Below are 6202 nucleotides of genomic sequence, written 5' to 3'. Positions count from 1 at the left end.
ATACGAGTCATCTGAGTACAAAAGAGAGCTTCACCAATGCACTGTCCTGTTATATCTTGTACAGGCGGTACTACCACCATCTGTATATACGCATTACGCTAACCTATGACTTATCACCTGAGTGTATTCACTTTACAAAAAAAAATGTGATGATAAAATGTTAAGCGACGAAACTGAAAGTGAATCAGTGAATTTCTTCAGATACTTCGACAGTATACTTAAATAATAATAGCAACACATAGAAATAAGTACCATTGTAAAACAGATGTAAGCAAACCATGATCGAAATTGTTTAGGTAAATATACTCTGCACAAAAGCATACGATACGCTGTAGAAGACCTATAACATTATCTCTGCCGACTACATCTAAGAACATCTTTGTAATTGTTTGTTTATGTACATTATTCTCGATGTATACTGTGCACAAAAAATGTGTGTAGTGTTCAAAAAGTGTGCAACTCTATAAAAATGTACCATAAGAAAACTGTGAGAACTGCACGTTTTTTGTAGTAGAATCAAGAGAAAGAAGCAGAAAATGAAGTAGAGCCTCACACTCCAAAATCATTACTTCATAATGGCTTAGTACACAGAGAAAACGCACTTGAAAGTGGGAACCGTTTCCCGGAACGCGTGTGTCTAATATAAATGATAGAGAATCGTGACTGGTAGTAGAAAAGTTATTTACAAGCTCAGTAACATAATTTGAACTGAAAGACGTGGTCAAAGCTTTCCAGTTCCCACATGTCGTTTAACCAAAAGAGTTGGCATATACATTGTAGTGTTTTATCTGCTTGCAGACGCGTTTATACCTCTGTCTCTCGTCATGTTAATGACGCATCATTTCTAATTTATTATTTATTTTTTATTCGAAAGTCTAATTGTACCAGCGGCGTTGCCTCGCTGAATATTCTGGTCCTAGTCAGATCACCGAAGTCAAGCAACGACGGGAGTGACCGGTATTTGGAGAGTACATCCCAGGAGAAGCTAAGTACTGCTAACTGCTTTCCTTTTTCCCTTTATGGCAAAGGGGAGTAGAGGTGGTGGTGTAAAGTTCTGATCAACAGTCTTTCCGCTAATGTTCCGGATTAAATTCCAGACCTCTATACGAGTGCTGTGTCTCATAAAGTGAGGCACTGTTGGTGATGACACATCCGTCGTATGGGAACGTTAAGCTCGGCGGCCCCCTTGGTTTTATTTGAGAGGAGGAGGCAATGTTCCGGCTCCGGGTTCCACCCTCCCCCTTTTCTCATCCTTTTTTTTTTGTCATCAGTCTTCTGACTGGTTTGACGCGGCCCGCAACGAATTTCTCTAATTCCTCTCCTGCGCTAACCTCTTCATCTCAGAGTAGCACTTGCAACCTACGTCCTCAATTATTTGCTGGATGTATTCCAGTCTCTATCTTCCTCTACAGTTTTTGCCGTGTACAGCTCCCTCTAGTACCATGGAAGTCATTCCCTCAAGTCTTAACAGATGTCCTATCATCCTGTCCCTTCTGATTATCAGTGTTTTCCACATATTCCTTTCCTCCCCGATTCTGCGCAGAACCTCCTCATTCCTTACTTTATCAGTCCACCAAATTTTCAACATTTGTCTGTAGCACCACATCTCAGAAGCTTCGATTCTCTTCTGTTCCGGTTTTCCCATAGTCCATGTTTCACTACCATACAATACTGTACACCAGACGTACATTCTCAGAAATTTCTTCCTCAAATTAAGGCCAATATCTGATATTAATAAATTTCCCTTGGCTAGGAATGTCCTTTTTGCTAGTGCTAGTCTGCTTTTGATGTCCTCCTTGCTCCATCCGTCATTGGTTATTTTACTGCCTAGGTAGCAGAATTCCTTAACTTCATCTCTTTCGTGACCATCAATCCAGATGGTAAGTATGTCGCTGTTCTCATTTCTACTACTTCTCATTACCTTCGTCTTTTTTCGGTTTACTCTCAACCCGTACTCTGTACTCATTAGACTGTTCATTACGTTCAGCAGATCATCTAATTGGTCTTCACTTTCACTCAGGATAGTAATGTCATCAGCGACTCGTATCATTGATATCCTTTCACCTTGAATTTTAATTCCACTCCTGAACCTTTCTTTTATTTCCATCATTGCTTCCTCGATGTACAGATTGAAGAGTAGGGGCGAAAGGCTACAGCCTTGTCTTACACCCTTTCTAATACGAGCACTTCGTTCTTGGTTGTCCACTCTTATTATTCTCTCTTGGCTGTTGTACATATTGTATATGACCTGTCTCTCCCTGTAGCTTACCCCTACTTTTACAGAATTTCGAACATCTTGCACCATTTTACATCATCGAACGCTTTTTCCTGGTCGACAAATCCTATGAACGTGCCTTGATTTTTCTCTAGTCTTGCTTCCATTATTAACCGCAACGTCAGAATTGCCTCTCTCGTGCGTTTACCTTTCCTAAAACCAAACTGATCGTCATCTAGCGCATTCTCAATTTTCTTTTCCATTCTTCTGTATATTATTGTTGTCATCAACTTCGATGCATGAGTTGTTAAGCTGATTGTGCGGTAATTGTCACACTTCGCAGCTCTTCGAAATTTTGTGTATGGATGGCGCCAGACTCACACATTCTGCACACCAACGTGAATAATCGTTTTGTTGGCTTTTCCACCAATGATTTTAGAAAGTCTGATGGAATGTTATCTATCCCATCTGCCATATTTAATCTTAAGCTCTTTTAAATTCTGATTCTAATACTGGATCCCTTATATCCGCTCTCTCTTCTGTATTTAGTAGTAGAATTCCCTTTACACTCCTAATATTATCATCCTTCCTTTTAATGTCACCGAAGGATGTTTAGACTTTCCTGTAGGCTGAGTCTGTCCTTCCGATAATCATCTCTTTTTCGATGTCTTCACATTTCTCCTGTCGCCATTTCGTCTTAGCTTCTCTGCACTTCCGTTCTATTTCATTCATCAGCGATTTGTATTTCTCTATTCCTGAGCTTCCCGGAACATTTTTGTTCTTCCTCTTTTCATCGATCAACTGAAGTATTCTTCTGTTACCAATGGTTTTTTCGCTGTTACCTTCTTTCTACCTACGTTTTCTTTCCCAGCTTCTGTGATGGCCCTTTTTAGAGATGGCCATTCCTCTATCAACTGTACTGCCTACTGAGGAACTCCTTATTGCTGTATCTGTAGACTTAGAGAACTTCAACCGTATCTCATCATTCCTTAGTACTTCCGTATCCCACTTCTTTGCGTACTGATTCTTCCTGACTAACATCTTAAACTTCAGCCTACCCTTCATCACTACTATATTGTGATCTGAGTCTATATCTGCTCCTGGGTAGGGCTTACAATCAAGTATCTGATTTCGGAACCTCTGTCTGTAACGTAACTGAAATCTTCCCGTATCACCCGGCCTTTTCCAAGTATACCTCCTCCTCTTGTGATTCTTGAACAGAGTATTCGCTATTACTAGCTGAAACCTGTTACAGAACTCAATTAGTCTTTCTCCTCTCTCATTCCTTGTCCCAAGGCCATATTCTCCTGTAACCTTTTCTTCTACTCCTTCCTACAATTGCATTCCAGTCCCCCATAACTATTAGATTTTCATCCCCCTTTACATACTCTATTACCCTTTCAATATCCCCATATACTTTCTCTATCTCTTCATCTTCAGCATAAGACGTCGGCATTTATACCTGAACTATCGTTGTCGGAGTTGGTTTGCTGTCGATTCTGATAAGAACAACCCTGTCACTGAACTGTTCACAGTAACATACTCTCTGCCATACCTTCCTATTCATAACGAATCCTATACCATTTTCTGCTGCTGTTGATATTACCCTATACTCATCTGACCAGAAATATTTGTCTTCTTTCTACTTGACTTCACTGAGCGCTACTATATCTAGCTTGAGCCTTTGAATTTCCCTTTTCAGATATTCTAGTTTCCCTATCACATTTAAATTCCTGACTTTCCAATCCCCGACTCGTGGAACATTATCCTTTCGTTGGTTATTCAATCTTTTTCTATGGTAACCTCCCCCTTGGCAGTCCCCTCCCGGAGATTCGAATGGGAGACTTTTCCGGAATCTTTCGCCAATGGAGAGATCATCATGACACCTCTTCAATTACAGGGCACATGTTCTGTGGATAGTCTTTCCATGTCTTTAATGCAGTAGTTTCCATTGCCTTCTGCATCGTCATGCCGCTGATCATTTCTGATTCTTCCGCCTATAGGGGCAGTTTCCCGTTCCAAGGAGAAGAGAGTGCCCTGAACCTCTGTCCCCTCCCCCGCCCTCTTTGACAAGGCCTTTGGCAGAATGAGACTGGCTTCTTATATCGGAAGTCTTCGGCTGCCAATGCTGGATATTAATCAGAATTTAAGCAGTGGCGGGATTCGAAACTGGTACCGAAAACGTTTGATTATGAAAAAACACGCTACCCTTAGACCACGGCTGCCTAAGACGCTACCCCTAGACCCAACACAAAGCACACTAATCACAAAAAACCCTCCCTAGTTAGGCGGCTGATTCTCACCTTCAGAATGTCCCAGCGAATTCCATACGAGTTAAATTTAAAAAAATTGAAATGAAGTATTTACTTGTAATCGGTACATGCTTCCATTAATTGCATCATACTGAAGTTCCCTGATACTTCTACCACGGCACCTATTGTTATGCCGTTACCAGGTATAAGTGAACCAAGAGCTGTATTTTCATCTCTGCTTTATTCCAGAGGGAATCGATTTTTACATTCCATTATGATATCATGATGGCTGAGCTTGTATTTCCAGAGAAATTATCCAGAAAAAGTGAACTAGTATCCACACCAGAGAATGTAGCGTGGCTGTACACTTGTAAACAGTCTGAGCGCTCAGAATGTTTACGAGTGTGTTGTCGTTCCACTTAGGCAGCGTGCTGGGCAGTTTGGTTTAGATTGAAGAGAGACCATAAGTCCTACAGCCGCCATTATGAAGAGTGACTGTTATCAATTATTTCATGAACTGAAAGACCGAACTTGAACAGACTAATATGATTAATCTATTTCGTGCGTGGGGCAAACCGTATGATAACTGAAAGTGAAAACCAATAAAGTGCCAGTACTAACTGTGAAATAAATACTCTGAAGGGCCAAAGAATCTGATATAATTTTGCGTTTCCACATAAGAGATATTAAAAAGGCAGAATACGGCGCTGCGATCGGCAACGCCTATATAAGACAACAAATGTCTGACGCAGTTGTTAGATCGCCTACTGCTCCCACAACGGCAGGTTATCAAGATTGCAGGGAGTTTGAACATCGTGTTGTAATCGGCGCACGAGCGATGGGAAGCAACTTCTCTGAGGTAGCGATGAAGTGGGGATTTCATGAGTACCCCCTGAATATCAAGAATCGGGTAAAACGTAAAATCTCCGACATCGCTGAGGCCAGGAAAAGACCCTGCAAGGACGGGACCAAAGATGACTGAAGAGAATCGTTCAACGTGATAGAAGTGCAGCCCTTCCGCAAATTGCTGCAAATTTCAATGCTGGGCCATCAATGAGTGTCAGCGTGCGAATCATTCAACGAAACGTCATCGATATGGGCTTTCGGAGCCGAAGGCCCGTTTGTGTAACCTTGATGACTCCACAACACAAGGCTTTACGTCTCGTCTGGCCATGTCAACACCGACACTGGACTGTTGATGACTGGAAACTTGTGACCTGGTCGGACGAATCTTGTTTCAAATTGCGTCGAGCTGATCGATGTGTACGGGTATGGAGACAACCTCATGAATCCATGGACCCTGCATGTCAGCAGGGGCCTGTTCAAGCTGGTGGAGACTCTACAATGGTGTGGAGCGTGTGCAGTTGGAATGATAATGGCCCCTGATGTGTGTAGATACGACTCTGACAAGTGACACGTACGTAAGCATCCTCTCTGATCACTGCATCCATTCCGACGGACTTTTGCAATTCTAGAAGTACAATGCGACTGCCCACACTTCCAGAATTGCTACAGAGTGGCTCCAGGGACCCTCTTCTGAGTTTAAACACTTCCGCTGGCCACCAAACCCCGAGACATGAACATTATTGAGCATATCTGGAATGCCTTGCAACGGGCTGTTCAGAAGAGATCTCCAGCCCCTTGTACTCTTACGGATGTATGGACAGTCCTGCAGGATTCATGGTGTCAGTTCCCTGCAGCACTACTTCGGGCATTAGCCGAGTCCATGCTACAT

The sequence above is a fragment of the Schistocerca nitens genome, chromosome 4 (assembly GCF_023898315.1).
Source record: "Schistocerca nitens isolate TAMUIC-IGC-003100 chromosome 4, iqSchNite1.1, whole genome shotgun sequence".
Classification (NCBI taxonomy): domain Eukaryota; kingdom Metazoa; phylum Arthropoda; class Insecta; order Orthoptera; family Acrididae; genus Schistocerca; species Schistocerca nitens.
Note: the sequence above shows the minus strand (reverse complement) of the source record.